Source organism: Gracilinanus agilis, chromosome 2 (genome assembly GCF_016433145.1).
Source record: "Gracilinanus agilis isolate LMUSP501 chromosome 2, AgileGrace, whole genome shotgun sequence".
NCBI lineage: Eukaryota > Metazoa > Chordata > Mammalia > Didelphimorphia > Didelphidae > Gracilinanus > Gracilinanus agilis.
In genome coordinates this window covers 205,116,597-205,141,598 of record NC_058131.1, presented here as the reverse complement: position 1 = coordinate 205,141,598, position 25,002 = coordinate 205,116,597, and the positions used below count along the sequence as shown (strand labels likewise).

Below are 25,002 nucleotides of genomic sequence, written 5' to 3'. Positions count from 1 at the left end.
TTTGCATTTGCACTACACAAATTCAGCTTCACACCCTAAATAGCCCATAGCTCTGGGAAAGTTTCTTAAAATTTAGTTGTCTCATGTTCCTCAATTGTGAAATGCAGATAATAATAACAGCATCTACCTTGCAAGGTTGTATTGAGGGGATCAAATGAGGTAATACTTATTAAGTCCTTAGCATGGAGACTGCTACATAGTAAGCACTACTTAATGTTTACTCCCCCATCAACATATACTCATTTACTTGTACACATATTAGGGAGAATTAAATGTTTTCAAAATATCAGTTTTGAATAACAATATGCTACCTTTTAAAAATCTGCCTCCATAATGACAAATTCAGAGAATAATGGACATATCACTGGACAGGATTTCAGAGTTTTTCAATTCTACCTGCCTCATTTTTCTTTCTCAAATGAAGAGTCTGAGACTAAATGTGTGCTCTCTGGCTTTCTTGATGTCCCTTAACTTAATTCAAATTCCACTTACTCCATAGTTTCACCTTGGATGAGCTCTTTTAAAAGCAGATCTCCCTTTTTTATGATTGATTCTACATTGCTCAACACATGGAGAGATTTGAGTGCTCTGTTAAATTTATTTACTCATTTAACCATTTAATAATTATTTATTGAAACTTTACCATGAGCAGGGGTTTGTGTCAGACACAAGAGTGGCTTTGGCTCTGTATTGAAGTATTTATAGTATCATCAGGAAAAAAAAAAAAAACCTCAATCCTCCATTCCCCCACTTTAAAGGAGTTCATTGGCACACCAAGACATTAAGCAGTTGGACTGTGTCTGACCCCCAATTCTAAATGCCAGCTGCTTTTATAGCCAGGTGTAAAACAATGTACATATAAGGGCAAGACAATCCTGATTGGTAAAGCCCTAAGTGAGGAAATGGGATTAGTGTCACTTTAGCTGTGCTCCATGACAGCATTATTGAGAGAAAGAAGTAGCTTTGAGGAGATGGGAGTCATGTTTCCTTAAATGTCATAAAAGATAAACAAACTTAGTTAAGCAGAGTCATAATCTCATATATCCCACATGGAGATAAGATGGTTAAATAGACATTATAGGTAAACTAAGCCAAGTTACAGAGTAAACCACTGGGAGGACTCACAATGTATTAATTTGAGAGGAAAGATTTACATATCATCAAGGACACTAAGAAATTTTATAATTATAAATATCATGAGACAAACACCCCCCTCAAATCTGAATACAATAATGATCATCAATATTAGATAACATCATCTCGTTGGAACCTGATGATACATTTCAAATTTTCATTTAATCAGTACATTTTATCCCAGATGTCCCATGCAGTTCTGTTGTCCCTGGAAAATATCTTCCTTTGGCATTCTGTTATTGGTCTCTTTTTCAGAGAAGCTCTGATGGGGGCTCTCCCTAAAATAGTGATGATGAACCTTTTATAAATGAAGTGCTGTGCTACATGCCCATCCTACCTTCAGACCTATTGCCATCCCCCCAACCTCTAGAGACCACGTGACATTCCCCTCCTCCACACAGAGTGCTAGGTGCACCCTACACTCCCATTTAACCTACACAGGGGAGGGAGGAAGCTCTCCCATTGGGCTGCTGGGTGGAGGAGTGGGTGAAATGAGGAATGTCCTTAGAGCATAGAGAGATGGGAAGGGGAGTGGCCCAAGCTCCGTGCTCCCCTCAAGCTCTGTTGTCCATAACTTGCCCAACTTACCCCCTGTGTGCTCCCATTGGGTTACTGGGGAGAAAGTTGGGGGATGTGAAAAAATGTTATCTAGCACAGTGGAGGAAGGGAGAAGATCCACCTCAGTCCCTCTGCCTTTCTAGTAGCAGATTCTTGGGGAGGGGGAGGGCAGCCTCATGCCCATAGAGAATGCTCTGTGTTCTATCTTTGGCTCCTGTGCCATGGGTTCACCATTACTGTCCTATGAGATCTGCTTTGCTGGTTCCAAGACACTTGGAGAACTTCCAGGCAATTCTGCTAAAGTCTTCCAGTAACAAGACTCCATACAATGTAATATAACCTATCAAATTTACTTTTCCAACAACTAGTTCATATGGTGCGAACTAATTCAAAACTAACAAAAAACAACAAATTAGGACCACATAATATTCATTCTTTAGGTTGGCAATCATTTCTCACTAAATCTGATACGTGGCTAAAATGTTGAAGAATGACCATGTAGCCCATCCAGTCATAACATCTATCACTTACATGAAGGATTGATCCATCAATTAAGCAGCAAGCATTTAAGTGGCTACTACCTGTCATGTATGTTATTAAGAAAGATAGACAAAATTAAATAATCCCTGTTCCCAAAGAGATTTCATTAAACTGAACAAAATATGTATGTATATACATGTACACAAAATGTGTACAAAAAATATAAAGGAAATTTTGAAGGAAACGGGATATAACTGTAACTGAAGGAGAAGAATATAATGTGATAGATTAATTAATAACTGAGGAAACAATCTGAATAATTTATTTAGTAAAACAAGCTTTATAAATGGGTTGATGGATTCCCTATTCAGTCTAAAGACCCTGAATAGAGAATGAGACAGATTTTTATATATTAAAACCAATGAATCAAATAAATTAATTACAAGAAAATAATTAACAAAGTAGGTGCCAGGTTATAAAATTAGGTAATTTGGTTTCTAATTGTAGGAAAGATTATGTACATTCCAAGTTGGGAGAGTGAACATGGACAATTCCCTGAAATCAGAAAAATGGGTTTTATACTTCCACCAAGTATCAATCAAAGGAGTATAGAAATAATAATCAATTGACTAGTATGCAGTCAATTTTAGTTAAGGTGCCTAAATTGCTTCAGATGTATAATTGTGAGGAAACTCCTTGCATCAATTCTTAGAGCTGACTAGATTTCTGGTCAGGATAATCTAAGTCCTTAGTTAAGGGTCTCTAAGTAACAGGTAGAGGGTGCCAGCTTCCTAGCCACATGGGGATAGTTGAAAAAGTGCAGCAAATATTTCTCACAGTTCTCTTAATGTAATAAAATTTTCTCACAAGATAGAAATTAGAGTAGACCATTAAAGGAATAGAAAATGTGTTGAGCTAGATTGCAAACTCAGTCATAAGATGGAGTCAATATGGTTCATTCAATTGCTCCAATAATGTAGAAGAATAATATTCACAAATTATCAATCAAACAATATAGACAAGGTTTTAAAATAAGACAAATAAAAGCAATTGAAAACATGAAAGAGTAAAAATAAACAAAGGAAAAATTAATTAAATATTAGAGTATGGAAATAGCAGGAAATAACACTATAAGCAATCAGAGGAAGTGTTAGAATTCATTTGTTAAGATTCTTGTGCTTGATCTGATTTCTCATTCTCCTTACCCATATCACTCAACCTAGTATGCCAATATTAGATGACTCTTAAAACTGATTTTCAAAAATTCAGTGTTAAATCTCTAGAAGAGAAATTAGACATTTATCACTAGACTAAGTTTATTGAGGGTGGGGACTTTTTCCAAATCCCTGTTTTTAAAGTGACTGCACCATTTGCCCTGGATTTGTTACTTTGGGGTTATAGCAAAAGTTAGCTTCCAGTATTTTAACTCACTTGCACTTAGACCTGAGGAAAAACTCTCTAGTCTCGGAAGCTAAACGTCACCATGGATACAACTTGATCCTTGGAGTTACGAAGAATCAAGGTCAAATACTGCCACAGATATTGGCTGTGTGACTGAGCATTCTTAACCTCTGTTGTTAACCACTTGACTTTTGCCTGTAAAATGAGGATAATAATTACACTTATCTTTGAGGGTAGTAGTGAGGATAACAGGAAATAATATCTGTAAAGCACTAAGAAATCCTTAAAGCTCTATATAAATTTTAGATATAATAATAATAATAATAATAATAATAATAATAAGGTGTAGTAGTAGTAGTAGTAGTAGTAGTAGTAATAGTGTTTGTTATAGGTGTCATCTCCCATCATTGTTACAGACATTGTAGTTAAAGGAGGGGGCATGAAATGAAGCAGTATATATCATCACTAATGACCCTTTGCAAATATAGGATAGTCTATATTCTGGTAGTCATAATTATTGAAGGAAGTACTTCTCAAATTATAGTCTAGAGATTTCTTTTTTTTTATTAAGGGTTTAAAGATTTTTATTTAATTAATTTAGAATATTTTTCCATAGTTACATGAATCATGTTCTTTCCCTACCCTCCGCCTACCCCCCTCCCATGGACAACCAGCAATTCCACTGGATTTACATGTGTCATTGATCAAGACCTATTTCAATATTATTACTATTTGCACTAGAATAATCATTTAGAGTCTACATCCCCAATCATTTCCCCATTGAACCATGTGATCAAGCAGTTATTTTTCTTCTGTATTTCTACTCCTACAGTTCTTTCTCTGGATGTGGATAGTGTTCTTTCTCATAATTGTCCTGGATCATTGCATTGCTGCTTGTAGAAAGTCTATTATGTCCGATTATCTTCACAGTGCATCTGTCTCTGTGTATAATGTTCTCCTGATTCTGCTCCTTTCACACTGCATCAATTCCTGGAAATTGTTCCATTTCATATCGAATTCCTCCAATTCATTATTCCTTTTAACACACTAGTATTCCATCACCAACAGATACCACAATTTCTTCAGCCATTCCCTAATCTATGAGTATCGCCTCTTTTTCCAATTTTTTTTGCCATCAAAAAGAGCAAAGCTATAAATGTTTTTGAACAAATAATTTTCCTTATTATCTCTTTGAGGTATGAACCCAGCAGTGGTATGACTGGATCAAAGGGCAGGTATTCTTTTAAAGCCCTTTGCACATAGTTCCGAATTGCCTGCCAGAAAGGTTGAATTAATTTACAACTCCACCAGCAGTGTATTAGTGTCCCAATTTTGCCACATCCCCTCCAACATTTTTCACTTTCCTTTGCTGCCATATTGTCCAGTCTGCTAGGTGTAAAGTAGTATCTCAGCACACTTCTTCATGTACTTATTGATAATTTTGATATCATTGTGTGAAAACTGCCTATTCATGTCCCTTGACCATTTGTAGATTGGGAAATAATTTGATTTTTTGTAAATTTGAATTAGTTCCTTATATATTTGGGAAATTAAACCATTGTCAGAGAGCTTCATTATGAAAATGTTCTCCCAGTTTGTTGCTTTCCTTATAATTTTGTTTGAATTGGTTTTGTTTGTACAAACATTTTTAATTTGATAAAATCAAAGTCATTCATATTACATTTTATAATGTTCTCTATCTTTTGCTTGCTCTTAAATTCCTTCCTTTTCCACAGGCCTGACAGGTATATTATTATATGTTCACCTAATTTATTCATGATTCCACTTTTTATATTTAAGTCATTTAACCATTTTGAATGTATCTTGGTACAGGGGAGAGATAACTAGTTTCTGGTTCAAGTAGGCAAGAACACTGGAAGGAATCTAATCTTTGGAGTCTGAACACTTGGATTCAAATCCTGGATCTTTGATGTCTATTATCTATTTGATCCTTGAAACTCATGACCTTTCAGAGCCTCAATTCCATCCATAATGTGTAAAATGGGGAGTTTGAAGTAGAAAATATTTACTACCCCTTCTAACCTGAAATCTAATATCTTATATTTACAAAGGGTCATTAATAGTGATATACATTGCTTCTTTTCATGGCCTCTCCTATAATCCCATAAAGTCCATGATCAGCATCAGGCAACTCTAATGCAAATGCAACTCCTTTATCTCTTTTGACTTCTATACTTATCTAGTAGGGAAGGCATCTAGAATGTTCCTTTTTGAGTAGGAAACAGGTTTGTTGGAATAAAAAACCTATTTGGAGATGTTATGGAGGTGTTATGGAGACAGAGATGACAAGACGTGGCTACTGATGAGATAGGTAGGATGCAGAAACATGGGTAATAAAAACTGACAATTAGAGTACAGGCCTGGAATGGTGGTACCTTTGATAGAAATAGGGACATTTGAACAAAGGGTGGGTTTGGGGCAGAAAAAATATGTTTTGATTTTGAATGGATTGAGTTGGGTGGGCCCTTGGGACCCCCAGTTTGGAATGTCCAATAAGCATTTCGTGATGTGGGGACTGGAGTTCAAGAGATAAAAAGATAGTGTTGGTTATATAGATCTAAGAATCATTTAAGTAGAAATGGTAATTGAACTCATGGGAGCTGCTCAAGTCGCCAAGTGAGAGACCATGGAGAGAAAAGAGAAGAGAACATATAACAGTCTCAGAGAGGTTAAATGATTTGCCCAAAGTCACATGTGAATATGTGGCTAAGCCAGGAATAGACCATTTTTCTTGATTCCTAGTCCAGTGCCTTACTATGATGAAGTATAAATAAGGAAATGAGACATTGTAAAGATATGAAAAAAGAGACTAAATTAAAACTAAAACATAACTAAAGTTTCTAAACTTTTTTAATATGGAGCATGAAAAATAAGGTATAAATTGCAAATCCTTTCAAGTCAGAGTTTATTCAAATTCTTAGCTCATGAACTCATTTAATGATTCTTCATTTAGAAAATCAAACCAGATAACCACAAATTCATTGCAATACTTTCCCCACTCACTTCCCCCAAAAAACGCCATCCACTAAGCACATTCAAAATTAATGAAGAACATTCAATGAAACAGGATAAAAAAAGTAAAATGACAATTGAATTAGACATTGAATTTTCTCAGTACCCATTTCCTCATGTCTGCCAATGTCAAGTGACATGAAAAACTAGTTGACAGTTAACACTTCTCTTCCCCCAACATGGAGGGAAAGTAATGCATCCACCTTATATCCCAGGTGGGGTATGAGATGTGACATCTCCAACAAAGATTAAACATTGAAAACTTGTGAGGACACATAGCAACTAGGGAGTATCACTGAGGATACTATTTGTAGCATTTGCTTCCATATCACTTCTACTGCCTCTGCTAGGCTGAAGATGATCTACACATAGCTTATGTTTCCTTCAGTCTTTGTTCATTGCACTAGTTCCTTTAAAACTAAACCAGAGAAAAACAGAACCAGCCAAACAGACAAACCCAACAATAAAAAGTCTCTCCACTTCCTAGAAAAAGGCTTGAAAATTGTTGTTTGTGTTCTTTTCAAACCTTATCTCTGACAGGATTTACAGACATTTTTGGGAGGCTTAATCCAGAGAGAGAGGTGGTAGATGGCACAATAGATTGAATGCTGGGTCTCTTCAGGGACACTCATTCTCCTGAATTCAAATTTGACCTCGACTCCTATTAGTTGTGTGGCCCTGGGCAAGTCACTGAACTCAGTTTATCTCAGTTTCCTCATTTCTAAAATGAAACAGAAAAGGAAATGTCAATCTACTCTTTTATCCCCATTAACCCCAAATGGGTTCAGGAAAAGTGAGACATGACTGACATAATTAAACATTAACAAATTTAGAGATTCTTCCCCCAAACTTAATTTTATTGTTTATGCAGTGTCTTAATCAGATGATGTGATGGATGACAATTTTGAAACAAAAAGTATGCAATACTTAGTGAAATGTTGTCCCAGCTCTAATAGTGAAAGAGTATATGATCTCTGACAAGTAATCTTAATTCTTTGGGTTTGCATGTCCAAAATAGCACATAAAATTTGTATCTTTTAGGGCTACCAGGAATCTAAAATGAAAGGACATATCTATAGGTAGAATTCCTGAAGTAGGGAAGAGCTGAGATCAAGTTCAGGCTCAGACCATTATTAGCTATGTGACCCTGGACAAGCCACTTAGCCTCTATTTTCCTCAGTTTCTTCTGTAAAATAGGAATCATAATAATTACATATTAATGTTGTTTGATGATTAAATAAGACCATAATTGTAAAGTAGTTATAACAATATCCTGCACATATTAAGTAACATAAAAATATTAGCTATGGTTATTATTTTGGTCCCTATTTGTGCCTTGAGTTCCTTTCCTTAATAAGCTAAAACCTGCTATTAACATTTTATCATTCATTAGGAATTGTACTTCTGCCTTTGACATCCTTGGTCTATGAATATGGGATCAAAAAGTTTGGAATCTTGTCACCTTTATCATATTATCTAAAGGTGATTTTCAGAATCTCTGGTCTGTTATGGAGTTTCACTCACTTTTTAGAATACCTGTCTTCTTGTGGATCTTCAGATTTGATTGCCATATTTTTGTCATCTTTGTCATCATTACCAATTTTTAGGGTGTGAGGTCAAATCTTAAAGTAGTTTTAATTAGTATGATCCTTAGTATTACTGATTTGTCTGTGTTTTTAATTTGTATCAGAAATTATTTTAAAAAACTGTTCATATCTCTTGCCGACTTATATGTTGGGAAAAGCATCTTGGTATCACATGCTATTAATTCTCTAGTAATATAGGATGCCAAATCTTTTATTGCTGGGATTTGACATACTTTTTTCGCCTTTTCTACACTTAATCCTCTTATTGTAATTTCATAGATTTTCTTTTTATAAAAGATTTTCAATTTGTAGGTAATTGAAAATTACTCTTTTTTATGATGCCAATACCTTGTTTGATTAAGAATTCTAACACTAGCCATAAATGTGAAAGGGACTTTTTCCTACTTTCTTCTAATTTAAAAGGAGGTAGGAATGAAGCACTGGAGATAGGAAGACCAGAAGAAATGGGGTAACAAAATAGTCTTCTCTTTTTTTCTGTAATAATTATCTTTCAGTAGGTTCTTACAATTTTCCTCTTTTCGTCATTGTTATATTTGTTTCATTTGAATATATATGTATGTGGAACCATATGTATATGTTCACACATATATAAATTATATGTTTTAGTTAACATATTGAAACTCATTAGCATACATATACTTATTAAGATTGTGGAGAGTGAATTCACCCCTAGCTTAATTCTCACTCTGCCATCTCATAAGAGCCATCTAGAAAATGTTTTTAAATGATTTTCAGAATTTCCACATATTCCATAACTTAGAGATATTTCTAATAGTGTTATCAGGTAGATTCCCTGCTAGACTAGATTAATGAATATAGATGACTAGGAACAGATAGAAAGTAGTCTTTAAATCAAAGACCTTAGTTCAAGTCTTGTCCCTAATACCTACTAGCAATGAGACTACAGACAAGACACTTCTCATTATCTTAGAGAATGATTACAAATAATGATGAACAGTAGATATGCATCAGAAGATGAAGCTTCTACCTTAGTGAAATTCTGCCTTGGATAAAGCTACAGGTCTAAAACAAAAACAGGAAAAAAAAGTTAAGACCAAAAAATTGGAACTCCTAAAATGTTTATATCTTTTCCTCTCAAAAACAAATTTTATGAAGTGTTTGCACAAATAATTTCCTCAGTAAACCCTTTATTTATAGTGAAAAATTAAAATAGCCTAATCAACATCTAATTAGCAAGGATTTTAAAAGGAATATTGGATTTTGAGTTAGAGGATACGTGTTCAACTTCTATCTCTATTACTTATTACCTATATAATCTTTGAAAAATCACTTTCCTTACCCAATCTTTCTTATCCACAAAATGTGAATATTCAAGTCTTGGAGCTCTCAAATCTCTACAACTGGTAGTTCTTTGCTGGTGGCTTCTGGGTTACGATGGCAGCAGAGTAAAAACAGCTCCTTGACCTCTCCTAACCCACAAATGTAGGCCTCCACAAGAAGACAAAAACAAATCCAAATGAACAAATGGACTCCACAACAAGGCACAGCATTGAAGGTATGTGAAGGTATGTGGAATTGAGGCATTTACATGCCATAAGGCAGTGAAATAGCTCTCATTAAAACTCAAGCTGTGCAACCTCCTCCCCACACACATACAACACCTACAGTGCCAAAGCCAGGTCAAAAGATTTAGAACAAGTTTGGTGTACCCATTAAGTCATTGGCAGCTATCTGGGGTTACCAGGGGCTGCTCCTGAGAGCAGCAAGACTTAAGACCCCAAGAGGCTAAAGAACACAGGGACTTTGAACATAGATCTTGAGCTCAGGTGCGGACTTGGATTCTGAGCAAAGGAGAGGACCATGAGTGCGGACCCAGTGAAGAGGGGTGCATGACTATGGAGGCAGCACCCTAAGACTGTTAAAGGAGCTTCAGGCAGAGGAACAAGCAAGGGGACCACCAGGAGGCTTGACCCTGAGAACAATTAGACCTGAGACCTCAGGAGACTAAAGAACTGAGACAGATACTGGGCAGAAGGATAAAGCTGAGAGGGTTCTGGGCTAAAAAGGGCAAGCCAGTCTCAGGAACCTGAGAAGAAAAAGATCAAGAAGAAACCTTTAACACTCAACAATGTTTACACAGAAAAAATCCAGACAATAGAGCAAACAAAAGAGGAGAACAAATAAGTAACCATATCCAAACCTTCCCAAAAATATGAAAATGGGTCACAATGTCTTGAAGAGTTCAAATCTAAGATTATGAGAAAGATGGAAGAGATCTGGCAAGAAAATAACAGTTTAAAAGGAAGAATTAAGCAATTAGAAAGTGAGGCAAGTAAATCTAAGACCAGAAATGACCAGATTGAAAAGGAAAACCAGTCTCTAAAGGCTAGAATTGGGCAATTCTAAAAAGATGCCCCCAAATCAAAAGAATTGATAATCAAATTGGAGACCAAAATCAAACAGCAGGAAAATAGGGTAGACCAAATCAAAAAAGGAAAATCAAAAGGTTATAGCAGAAAAACAGTCTCTAAGGACAGGAATTAGGCAAGTAGAAGCCAATGATATCTCAAGAGAGCAAGAACAAATAAAACAAAGTCAAAAGACTGAAAAAATAGAAGGAAACATGAAATATCTCACTGAGAAATTGTCAGATCAAGAAAATAGGTCTAGAAGAGACAATTTGAGAATCATTGGTCTTCCTGAAAAAGCAGAAATTAATAGAAATTTGGACTCCATACTAAAAGAAATTATTCAGTAAAACTGCCCTAAAGTTCTACAACAAGTGGACAATCTAGACATTGAAAGGATCCATAGATCACCCTCTACACTAGACCCTGAAAAGACAATCCCCAGGAATATAATTGCCAAAATCAAGAGCTTCCAAGTAAAAGAAAAAATTTTACAAGAAGACAGAAAGAGACAATTCATATATCAAGGAGCACCAATCAGGATCACACAGGATCTGGCAACCTCCACACTAAAAGACCTCAGGGCCTGGAATATGATATTCATAAAGGCAAGAGAACTGGGTATACAACCAAGGATCAGTACCCATCAAAACTGATTGTATACTTCCAGGAGAAAGTTTGGGCATTCAACAAGATACAAGATTTTCAAGTATTTGCACAGAAAAGAGCAGGGCTAAATGGAAAGTTGTATATCCAACCACAAAAAACAAGAGAAACATGAAGAGGTAAATAGGAAACAGAGAGGAAAGAAAGAAAACTCATAATTTTTAAATTTGCCTTTTTAAGGGTCTCAGTAAGATCTAATTATCTGTATTCTTGTGTGGAGAAATGCTATGTATAATTCTCTGTAGTGTACTCTATTCACTATTATAGTATTCACTATTAGAGTAATCAGAAGAATAATTCATAGGGAGAGGGTGGAATACTAAATGGTCTAAGATGATATGGGGGGGTAGGAAAGAGGGGGGTGAACAGTAGAGGACACCAAGAGAAACTTGAATGAATAAAAAAATAGGATATTCTATTACATAAAAAGAGGGCATGGGAAGGGGAAGGGATAAACCAAGGGGAACAAAGGAGAGGGGAGGTCAAAAAAGGGAGGGAAGAAGAAGGGGGAGGGAATTCATTAGACCTTAAAAATAAAAAGAGGGGGATAGAAAGGGAAGTAAGTCAAGAGAGGGGAAAAGGGTTACTGGCTTAAAGTAAACTACTGGTTTAAAAGGAAATAGTGTCAGAAGAAGGAGTAGAACTAGGAGAGGATACCAAAATGTCTGTGAATACACAAGTGATAATTATAACTCTGAATGTTAATGGGATGAAATCACCCATAAAAAGGAAGCAAATAGCAGAGTGGATTACAAACCCAAATCATACCATATATTGTCTACAAGAAACACAGATGAGGAGGTGGACATATACAAGTTTAAGGTAAAGGGCTTGAGCAAAATCTTTTGGGCTTCAAATGAGAAAAAAGAAGGCAGAAGTGGAGATCATGATTTTTGACAAAGTCAAAGTAAAAATAGGTATGATTAAAAAAGGCAGGGAAACTAATTACATCCTGTTAAAAGGCGGTACAGACAATGAGGAAATAACAGTGCTCAGTATGTATGCACCAAATGGCATAGCATCCAAATTCCTAAAGGAGAAACTGGCAGAGCTCTAGTAGAAAATACATAGTAAAACTATACTAATGGGAGAGCTAAACTTTCCTCTTTCAGATCTAGATAAATCAAACCCCCCCAAAAATAAGAGGTAAGATAGGTGAATAAAGTCCTAGAAAAATTAGATTTAACAGATATGTGGAGAAAAATAAATAGGGACAAAAAGTAATACACCTTATTTTCAGCTGTTCATGGTACATTCACAAAGAATGACCATGTAATAGGGCATAGGAACATTGCAAACAAATACAAAAGAGCAGAAATAATAAATGTAACCTCCTCAGATGATAATGCAATAAAAATAATAATTAGTAAGGGCATCTGGACAGGCAAATCTAAAACTAATTGGAAATTGAATTATATGATTCTCCAAAACCAACTAGTCAAAGAAGAAATCATATAAACAATCAACAATTTCATTGAAGAGAATGACAATGATGAGACATTCTACCAGACTCTGTAGGATGCAGCCAAGGCAGTACTCAGGGGGAAATTTATATCCTTGAGTTCATATACTAACAAATTAGGGAGGTCAGAGATTAATGAATTGGGCATTTAACTCAAAAATTTAGAATGAGAGCAAATTAAAAATCCCCAGATGAACTTTGTTATAGTTTTTTTCTAATTCAGTGAAAAGGTTTTTTGGTAGTTTGATAGGTATGACTCTAAATAGGTAAATTAATTTGGGTAGAATGGTCATTTTTATTATGTTAGCTCATCCTACCCATGAGCAATCAATAGCTTTCCTATTGTATAGATCTAGTTTTAATTGTTTGAAAAGTGTTTTGCAGTTGTTTTCGTATAATTCCCGTTTTTGTTTTGGTAGATAGATTCCTAAGTATTTTATATTGTTTCGTGTGATTTTAAATGTGTTTCTCTTTCTACCTCTTGCTGCTGTGATGTGTTGGAAATATATAGAAATGCTGATGATTTATGTGCATTTATTTTGTATCCTGCAACTTTGCTAAAGTTGTTGATTATTTCTACTACCTTCTTAGTTGATTCTCTAGGATTTTTTAGGTAGACCATCATATCGTCTGCAAAGAGTAATAGCTTAGTCTCCTCATTGCCTCTTTTGATACCTTAAATTTCTTTTTCTTCTCTAATTGCTACTGCTAGTGTTTCTAGTAAAAAAATTATAACAAAGTTCATCTGAATAACAAAAATCAGGAATATCAAGAGAAATAATGAAAAAAAAAAGTGAAGCAAAGTGGCCTAGCAGTACCAGATATTAAACTATACCATAAAGCAGCGGTCATCAAAACGGTATGCTACTGGCTAAGAGACAGAAGGGAGGATCAGTGGAATAGACTTTGGGTAAGTGACATCAACAAGACAGTGTATGACAAACCCAAAGAGCCCAACTTTTGGGACATGAATCCACTATTTGACAAAAACTTCTGGGAAACTTGGAAAATAATACAGGAGAGATTAGGTTTAGATCAACATCTCACACCCTACACCAAGATAAATTCAGAATGGGTGAATGACTTGAATATAAAGAGGGAAACTATAAAAAAATTAAGTGAACACAGAATAGTATACCTGTCAGATCTCTGGGAAAGGAAAGATTTTTAAACCAAGAAAGTGTTAGAAAAAATTACAAAATGTAAAATAAATAATTTTGATTATATTAAATTAAAAAGCTTTTCTACAAACAAAAATAATGCAACCAAAATCAGAAGGGAAACAGCAAATTTGGAAAAATCTTTTTAACAAAAAATTCTGACAGGGGTTTAATTACACAAATATACAAGGAGGTAAATCAATTGTATAAAAAAAATCAAGCCATTCCCAAATTGATAAATGGGCAAGAGACATGAATAGGCAATTTTCAGATAAAGAAATCAAAACTATCAATAAGCACATGAGAAAGTGTTCTTAATCTCTAATAATTAGAGAAATTCAAATCAAAACAACTCTGAGGTATCACCTCACACCTAGCAGATTGGCTAAAATGAGAGAAGGGGAGAGTAATGAATGTTGGAGGGGATGTGGCAAAATTGGGACATTAATCCATTGCTGGTAGAGTTGTGAACTGATCCAACCATGCTGGCTGGCAATTTGGAACTATGCTCAAAGGGCTATAAAACAATGCCTGCCCTTTGATCCAGCCACACCATTGTTGGTTTTGTACCCTAAAGAAATCATAGGTAAATAGACTTGTATGAAAATATTTGTAGCTGTGCTTTTTGTGGCAGCAAATAACTGGAGAATGAGGGTATGCCCTCCAATTGGGGAATGGCTTAACAAATTGTGGTATATGCTAGTGATGGAAAACTATTGTGCTCAAAGGAATAATAAACTGGAGGAATTCCATGTGAACTGGAAAGAACTCTAGGAATTGATGCAGAGTGAAAAGAGCAGAGCCAGAAGGACATTGTACACAGAGACCAATATACTGTGGTAAAATAGAATGTAATGGACTACTGTACTAGCAGGAATGCAATTACCCAGGACAATTCTGAGGGACTTATGGTAAAGAATGCTACCCAATTCAGAGGAAGAACTGCAGGAGTGGAAACACAGAAAAAAAGCAACTGCTTGTACACATGGGTTGAGGTGGACATGATTGGGGAAGCAATCTTGAAACTACCATATCAATGCAACTATCAACAATTTGGAAATAGGTCTTGATCAATGACATGTGTCAAAACCAGTGGAAATGTGCATAGGCTATGGGGGTGGGGGGAAGGTAGGGAGGTGAAGGGGAAAGTAAGAGCATGAATCATGTAACCCTGTTAACTTTTCTAAAAAATAAATATTATTAAATTTAAAAAAATAACAAAAAAACAAACAAAATAAAAAGAATGCTGTTGTGCTCTGAGAAATGCTAGGCAAGATTATTTTAGAAAAAAAGCAGGAAAGATCTATAGGAATTGATTCAGAGCAAAATAAGAAGAACTAGGAGAATATTGTACACAATAACAGCAATATTGGAAAATGATTATCTGTGAAAACTTTACTAATCTCAGCAATGCAATAATCTGGAAGAATCCTGAAAGACTAATGACAGGGAATACTAACTGAAAGAACTGTTGGAATCATCTTTCACATCAGTGTATTTTTGGTTTTATTTCAAGGCTTTAAGTTATGTATGACTTTGCTCTTATAACAGTGGTCAATATGGAAGCATATTTTGCATGTCAATAAAAAATGAAAAAAAAAAGATTTGGTTTGGATATGATGGTTTCAGAAATTTTTTTTAATTTTTAAATTTTTATGATTCATGGTAAATCTGCCAATACATTTCATTTTTTATTTGGATTTTTAATTTTAATTACTTTCCACATAAGTTTTCTGAAGCTCTATGATTCCTGTTGTCTCCTTCCCTTCTTTCCTCCTGCTCCCAGAGTGGACAAGCAATTCAATCTATTTTATACATGAATTATCCCCTAAAACAGCCTGACCGATGAGCATTTCCTTTCCTTTGGCCCCTCTTTAAAAAGTTTGCCCATCACTGGTATAAATGAAAGTTAAATGAAGCTGATTTTTTGCCTCCTGAGCTTAAGTCCCCCAATATTTCATAATAGTATGTAAATTTAGAGTTTTCAAACAGGGTCATGGGTCTAAAAGCTCAAAGTAACTCCAGAGGCATTCTAGTCCAAAAATACTCATTTTGGAAATAAAGAAAAAGAGGCTCAGTAAGTAAGTGACCAAAAAAGATCACAGAAATTATAAATATTACAGGTGAAATTGGAACCTTTTTTTGTTTCTATTGACCCATACTGTATCCTGAGAGTAAGCTCTGGCATGTTTTACTAAAGGGGAAAGATAATCAGAGTGGATTCTGTCTGATAAGCTAGGTAATTGCCATCCAAAGATTAATAAACTTAACTTGAGAGAGGCTTATTACCAGACACAAAAATTAACCCTGGTAGATTCTCTCCTAAAGTGGAGAGATGGAGATTTCCATTAGTGGAAGGCCTAGTCATACTTCAAATAATATGACTGTACAAACAACGAAATCAGGGATACTTGAAGTACAGTGAATAAAAACTTTATTAGGGCATTTTAACAGAGATTTTGGGGCCTTTCATAGTCTACCTAAGACTATGTGCAACGCAGATTCTGCATTTATAAAGAAAATAAAGCATTCTATGAATGATAAGCTATGACATAAACCAAAAGAAATAGTCATCACATATCTGGGCAAAATGAATTCTATTCCTAAGCAAATGGTTCTTTTCCAAAACTGATAAAAGGGGAGTGAAAAAGAAGAAGGGAAGCAAGGGAGGAAGGAAGAATGGAAGTAAGAAAGGAAAAAAAAGAAAAAAGAATAAAGGAAAAGACAGAAGAAAAGAAAGGAAGAAAGAAGAGAAAAAATAAATCTTAGATGCAATTGCATATGGTATTGTCCTCGTCTGTAAAACTGATGTTTTGGTCTCTGCTAATTTACTCCTTCAGAAATGTGTCAAGTTACATTGAAGATCAACTCAGTTAGTCTCACTTTGAAGTCTCTGATATGGCAGTTACAGGGTGGCATGAACTTGTGCTTCAAGGAATTCAGTAAGTCAGTCAAGCATCACATTTCCTCACTAATCTGACAGTTCAAAAATGGATTATTTTAAAGAGGCATCATCTTTGTTTTCTTACTTTTGGGATGGGATGAAATAGAGACATACTATTTGCTTACTAAATGAAATAACTTTTGTTATATTGCCTGCATTTTGTACTTGAAATGCCTCTCAAGAAAGCCAAGTCCGCTTTCTTTTTCAGGAAAAAAGCAACTGGTAACAAAATGCACCATTAACTAACTCTCATGGTGTGAGACTACAGCTTCCTTGCATGATGGTAGAATTACTGTTGTCCTTAACAGAACTAGTGAGACATATATGATTGAAAGAACAATGAAGTCAGAGTTAGAAGTTGTTATTTAGTTATTTCAGTGGTGTCTAACTCTTTGTGACCCCCATATGGGGTTATCTTGGAAAAAGATATTGGAATAATTTGCCATTTCCTTCTCTAGGTCGTTATACATATGAAGAAGTGAGAGTTAAATGACTAGCCTACGATCTCACCACTAATAAGTGTCTGAGGCCTGATTTGAACTCATGGAGATGGGTCTTCCTGACTTTAGTGCTGGAACCCTATCTACTGTGTCACGCTGGTGCCCAAGAGACCTGTGTTAATATTAAAATTCTGGATCTTAGTAAATATATGACCTAGGACAAATGAATTAATTATGATAGCTGACAATCACTGAGTAATGTTTGCAAAATATCTTGTATACCATGGTTCTCACAACTCTTTGGAAATTTAGGCTACCATTTTCATTTTTTCCCTTAATTCCCTTGATATTCTTGGCCTTTTGTTCTTCCAGATGAATTTTGTTATCGTTTTTTCTAGTTCCATGAAAAAAAAAATAGAAGAGTTTGATTGCTATGGCACCAAATAGGTAAATAAATTTAGGTAGCATTTTTATCTACTTTTTGCATTCAGGAAAGCTAAGACTCAGTTGCCTGAAATGGATTCCCAATGAAACATATGTAATAGATGTTAGGCCTGGAATTAGAGCTCAGGTTTTTCATGTCTTCAATCTATTTTCTACTAAACAACATTCATCTTGAAGCCTCAGTTTCCTTGTCTGGTGATAATACTTTTACTATGTAGTAACCATGTATATACTACTTTATTATTTATTATTATCCTATTCAAATATTATTATCCTATTCAAAATAAACCTGAGAGGTATACACTATTATTATTTTCATTATACAAGAGGAAGACAGAAGGTAACTCACTTGCCCAGAGTCACATATCTATTAAGTATCTTGGGCACAATTCAAGTTTTTTTGACTCCTGGTCTAATATTATCCACTATGTTCCTTGCTGCCAAACTTATTGAGAAACATCATGGTGAAATGGAAATTATTTTATCCCTGGAGTCATGAGAGAAATGGGTTTGAATAGGATCCCTGGAATTTACTAGATTATATAAGCCTGGCCAAGTCTTTCTCTAATTCTTTATGTCTTACTCTGTAAAATTAGTGACAAAGCTACTTGTACTTATCTCATAGGGTTGTTTTATAACACCTATGTAGGTGTTATTCCTTTGAAAACTTAAAAATACCATATAAATGCCATATATTATTTATTTGAGTATTTTAACAACATTAATGTTCTACCTAAATAGAAGCCATTGTTCTTTTTGAGAATTGGAAATAAGTACTTTTATGATCCTCATTTCTTTAAAAAAATTTTAGTACACTAAAGAGATCATAGATAAACAGACTTGTACAAAAATATTTATAGCTGCGCTTTTTGTGGTGGCAAAAACACTGGAAAATGAGGGTATGTCCTTCAATTGGGGAATGGCTGAACAAACTGTGGTATATGTGGGTGATGGAATACTATTGTGCTAAAAGGAATAATAAACTGGAGGAGTTCCAGGTGAACTGGAAAGACCTCCAGGAACTGATGCAGAGTGAACATTGCACACAGAGACTGATATACTATGGTAAAATCGAATGTAATGGACTTCTGTACCAGCAGCAATGCAATGACACAGGACAGTCCTAAGGGATTTATGGAAAAGAATGCTACCCACATTCAGAGGAAGGACTGCAGGAGTGGAAACACAGAAAAAAAGCAACTGCTTGTACACATGGGTTGAGGTGGACATGATTGGGGATGTAGACTCGAAACTACCACACCAATGCAACTAACAACAATTTGGAAATAGATCTTGATCAATGAAACATGTTAAAACAGGTGGAAATGTGCATCAGCCATGGGTGAGGGGATTGTGGGGGGTGAAGGGGAAAGTAGGGGCATGAATCATATAACCATGTTAAAAATGAATATTAATAAATGTTTAAAATTTTTTTAAAATTATATTGTATTTTCCAAGTCACATGTAAATATAATTTTAATAATCATTTTCTGACATTTTTGTGATCCATGTTCTCTCCTTGAGACAACAGATAATATGATATTGATTATTTATGTTCTTTTATGAAATACATATTCCCATGTTAGTCACCCTAGGAAAGAAAACATGTCACTTATTCAAGAAAAAATCATGAATGAAATAAAATGAAAAATGGTATGTTTCAATCAGCATCCAGAGTCCATCAGTTCCTTCCATGGTGGTGAATGGCCTTTATAAGAAGTGTTTTGAAGTTGTTGGATCTTTGCATTGCTGATAATAGTTAAATCATTTCCAGTTGATTACTGAACATTATTGTTTTTACTGTATACAACATTCTTCTGGTTCAACTCACTTCACTTTGCATTATTTCAAACAAGTCTTTTCAGGTCTACTTTTATGATTATACTGTTTGTGACTTTTATGGCACAATAGTATTCCATTTCAAACTACAGCTTCTTCATTAATTCACAAATTGATAGAATCCCTACAGTTTCTAATTATTTGCCAGTATAAACATGGAACTTCTGTAAATATATTTGTACAAGCAGGTAGTTTTTCCTTATCTTTTATCTCTTTGACATAACACATTTAGTAGTGGCATTGCTGAGTCAAAGGAAATGTACAGATTTTTGGCTTTTTGAGCATGGCTCTAATTTTTTCTCCAGAATGGTTGTGGTTTCATAGCTCTACCATCAGTGTATTAATATCTCAATTTTCCAACATTTATAATTTATCATTTTTGTCATATTAACCAGTCTTATAGGTGTGAAGTGATACCGAAGTGATGTTTTAATATTACTTTCTCTAATTAATAGCAACTTGGGGCATTTTTTTCATATGACTAAAGAAAGTTTTCAATTTCTTCATCTGAGAACTGTCTACTCATACAAACCAATACACAGTATTGACTCCAAGACAGAAGGTAAGGGTTTTAAAAAATAAACAAACAAATAAATACATAAGTAGCTATGTCCTTTGAAACATCCTTAATTTCATGTTCTTAGATGACACCCTTGACCATTCATAATAGGGTATGTATTCTGTGATATTTCCCTTTATAGTGAGGAATGATTTTGATGATAGAACCATGCTCCTTTGTGAAGTTTCCTGTGTAACTCATGATATATATTTGAAAAGATAGGTGAGGTACATTCTGGAGTTGCAGAACAAAAGAAAACCAGCTAGCTCAAATAGGGGTTAAAGATAAGATCTTCATTTCATTAACACTTTAGTTGAGTTTTCTTTTATTTTTATGGCCTTAGTGACACACATCTATTTAAAGCCACATAACACCTATGTGACAACCACTACAGAAATTCAGTAGGATTGAGGTCATGTCTATATAATTATCCCAAAAAAACCACAGTAAAGTGATGCAACAATTTTGATTAATTGCCCTTTGCCAAGGGAAACCAAGGTCCTAAAATTCTGGTTTCTCAGATATGGTATGAAAAAATCCTTTCAGATAAATTAAAACAATATTATTGCAAATATGAAACTAAACAATTAACCCTGAGTAGTCTTTCCATGAGAAAACAACTCACTACCATACAAGATGGATCATTCACATTTTTTCAAACATTTATTAATATTCATTTTTAACATGGTTACATGATTCATGCTCCTCCTTTCCCCTTTGCCCCCCGCACTCCCCCCACCCATGGCTGATGCACATTTCCACTAGTTTTGTCATGTGTCCTTGATCAAGACCAATTTCCAAATTGTTGGTAGTTGCATTGGTGTGGTAGTTTCGAGTCCACACCCTCAATCATGTCCACCCCAACCCATGCGTTCAAGCAGTTGTTTTTCTTATATGTTTCCTCTCCTGCAGTCCTTCCTCTGAATGTGGGTAGCATTCTTTACCATAAATCCTTCAGAATTGTCCTGGGTCATTGTATTGCTGCTGGTACAGAGGTCCATTACATTCAATTTTACCACAGTATATCAGTCTTTGTGTACAATGTTCTTCTGGCTCTACTCCTTTCTCTCTGCATCTGTTCCCGGAGGTCTCTCTAGTTCACCTGGAACTCCTCCAGTTTATTATTCCTTTTAGCACAATAGTATTCCATCACCCGCATATACCACAGTTTGTTCAGCCATTCCCCAATTGAAGGATATACCCTCCTTTTCCAATTTGTTGCCACCACAAAAAGTTCAGCTATAAATATTTTCGTACAAGTCTGTTTATCTATGATCTCTTTGGGGTACAAACCCAGCAATGGTATGGCTGGATCAAAGGGCAGGCATTCTTTTATAGCCCTTTGAGCATGATTCCAAATTGCCAGCCAGAATGGCTGGATTAGTTCACAGCTCCACCAGCAATGCATTAATGTCCCAATTTTGCCACATCCCCTCCAACATTCATTGCTCTCCCCTTCTTTCATTTTAGCCAATCTGCTAGGTGTGAGGTGATACCTCAGAGTTGTTTTGATTTGCATTTCTCTAATTATTAGAGATTTGGAACACTTTCTCATGTACTTATTGATACTTTTGATTTCTTTACCTGAAAATTGCCTATTCATGTCTCTTGCCCATTTATCAATTGGGAATGGCTTGATGTTTTATACAATTGCTTTAACTCCTTGTATATTTGAGTGATTAGACCCCTGTCAGAGTTTTTCGTTATAAAGATTTTTTCCCAATTTGTTGTTTCCCTTCTGATTTTGACTACATTATTTTTGTTTGTACAAAAACTTTTTAGTTTAATATAATCAAAACCATTTATTTACATTTTGTAATTTTCTCTAACTCTTGCTTGGTTTTAAAGTCTTTCCTTTCCTACAGATCTGACAAGTAAACTATTCTGTGTTCACTTAACTTGTTTATAGTTTCCCTCTTTATATTCAAGTCGTTCACCCATTCTGAATTTATCTTGGTGTAGGGTGTGAGATGTTGATCTAGACCCTAATCTCTCCCATATTGTTTTCCAAATTTCCCAGCAGTGTTTGTCAAATAGTGGATTCATGTCCCCAAATTTGGGCTCTTTGGGTTTATCATAAACTGTCTTACTGATGTCATTAACCCCAAGTCTATTCCATTGATCCTCCTCTCTATCTCTTAGCCAGTACCATATTGTTTTGATGACTGCTGCTGTATAGTATAGTTTAATATCTGGTACTGCTAGGCCCCCTTCCTTCACATTTTTTTCATTATTTCCCTTGATATTCTTGATCTTTTGTTATTCCACATGAAATTTGTTATAGTTTTTTCTAATTCAGTAAAGAAGTTTTTTGGTAGCTTGATAGGTATGGCACTAAATAGGTAAATTAATTTGGGTAGAATTGTCATTTTTATTATGTTAGCTTGTCCTACCCATGAGCAATCAATGGCTTTCCAATTGTTTAGATCCAGTTTTATTTGTTTGGAAAGTGTTTTGTAGTTGTTTTCATATAATTGCTGTGTTTGTTTTGGTAGGTATATTCCTAGGTATTTTATATTGTCTAGGGTGATTTTGAATGGTGTTTCTCTTTCTACTTCTTGCTGCTCTAATGTGTTGGAAATGTATAGAAATGCTGATGATTTATGTGCCTATTTTTTGTATCCTGCAACTTTGCTAGAGTTTTTGATTATTTCTACAAGCTTCTTAGTTGATTCTCTAGGATTTTTTAAGTAGATCATCATATCATCTGCAAAGAGTGATAGTTTCCTCCTTGCCTATTTTGATACCTTCAATTTCTTTTTCTCCTCTAATTGCAACTACTACTGTTTCTAGTACTATGTTGAATAATAGAGGTGATATTGGGCATCCTTATTTCACTCCTGATCTTATTGGGAAGGTTTCTAATTTATCCCCATTACATATGATGTTTGTTGATGGTTTTAGGTATATACTGTTTATTATTTTTAGGAAAGGTCCTTCTATTCCTATACTTTTCAGTGTTTTCAATAGGAATGGATGCTGTATTTTGTCAAAAGCTTTTTCAGCATCTATTGAGATAATCATGTGGTTTTTGTTTGTTAGACTGTTGATATGGTCAATTATGTGGATGGTTTTCCTAATGCTGAACCAACCTTGCATTCCTGGTATAAATCCCACTTGATCATGGTGGATGACCTTCTTAATTACTTGCTGGAGTCTCTTTGCTAGTATTCTTTTTAAGATCTTTGCATCTATGTTCATTAGGGAGATTGGTCTGTAGTTTTCTTTCTCTGTTTTTGATCTCCATGGCTTTGGAATCAGTACCATATTTGTGTCATAAAAGGAATTTGGTAGGACTCCTTCTTTGCTTATCATATCAAATAATATGTATAGTATTGGGATTAGTTGCTCTTTGAATGTCTGATAGAATTCACTTGTGAATCCATCAGGCCCTGGCGATTTTTTCTTAGGGAGTTCTTTGATGGCTTGTTCAATTTCTTTTTCTGATTTGGGATAATTTAAGTATTCTATTTCTTCTGCTGTTAATCTAGGCAGTTTATATTTTTGTAAATATTCATCCATATCTCCTAAATTTTTATATTTATTACCATATAATTGGGCAAAATAGTTTTTAATGATTGTCTTAATTTCCCCTTCATTAGAGGTGAGGTCTCCCTTTTCATCCTTGATACTATCAATTTGGTTTTCTTCTTTCCTTTTTTTTTATTAGATTGACCAGTACTTTGTCTATTTTATCTATTTTTTCAAAGTACCAGCTTCTAGTCTTATTTATTAATTCAATAGTTCTTTTACTTTCAATTTTATTAATTTCTCCCTTGATTGTTAATATTTCTAATTTAGTTTTCATCTGGGGATTTTTAATTTGCTTGCTTTCTAATTTTTTGAGTTGCATGCCCAATTCATTGATCTCTGCCCTCCTTAATTTGTTAATATATGCACTCAAGGATATAAATTTACCCCTGAGTACTGCCTTGGCCTCATCCCACAGAGTTTGGTAGGATGTCTCATCATTGTCATTTTCTTCAATGAAATTGTTGATTGCTTCTATGATTCCTTCTTTGACAAATTGGTTTTGAAGAATCATATTATTTAATTTCCAATTAGTTTTTGATTTTCCTGTCCAGGTGCCCTTACTAATTATTATTTTTATTGCATTATGATCTGAGAAGGTTACATTTATTATTTCTGCTCTTTTACATTTGTTTGCAATGATTCTATGCCCTATAACATGGTTAATCTTTGTGAATGTGCCATGTGCAGCTGAAAAGAAGGTGTATTCCTTTTTGTCCCTATTTATTTTTCTCCACATATCAATTAAATCTAATTTTTCTAGGACTTCATTCAACTCTCTTACTTCTTTCTTATTTATTTTTTGGTTTGATTTATCTAGATCTGACAGATCTCCCACTAGTATGGTTTTACTATCTATTTCCTTCTTGAGCTCTACCAGTTTCTCCTTTATGAATTTGGGTGCTATGCCACTTGGTGCATACATATTGAGCAGTATTATTTCCTCATTGTTTATACTGCCTTTAATCAGGATGTAATGACCTTCCCTGTCTTTTTTAATCATATCTATTTTTACTTTGGCTTTGTCAGAAATCATAATAGCCACTCCTGCCTTCTTTTTCTCATTTGACGCCCAAAAGATTTTGCTCAAACCCTGAACCTTAAACTTCTGTATGTCCACCCGCCTCATATGTGTTTCTTGTAGACAACATATGGTGGGATTTTGGTTTCTAATCCACTCTGCTATTTGCTTCCGTTTTATGAGCGAGTTCATCCCATTCACATTCAGAGTTATAATCATCAGTTGTGCATTTACTGACATTTTCGAATCCTCCCCTCTATCTACCCCCTTTTTCCTTATACTTTTTCCTTTTTAAATCAGTGGTTTGCTATTGAGCCTCTATCCCTTATCCCCTCCCTTGATTAACTTCCCTTT

General features: G+C 34.8%; 1 pseudogene; it reads left to right on the top strand.

The window, feature by feature from the left end:
- The first annotated feature begins 1,913 nt into the window (after positions 1–1,913).
- The window catches only part of LOC123233472, a 37,557-nt pseudogene continuing 14,468 nt past the window's right edge, over positions 1,914–25,002 (top strand).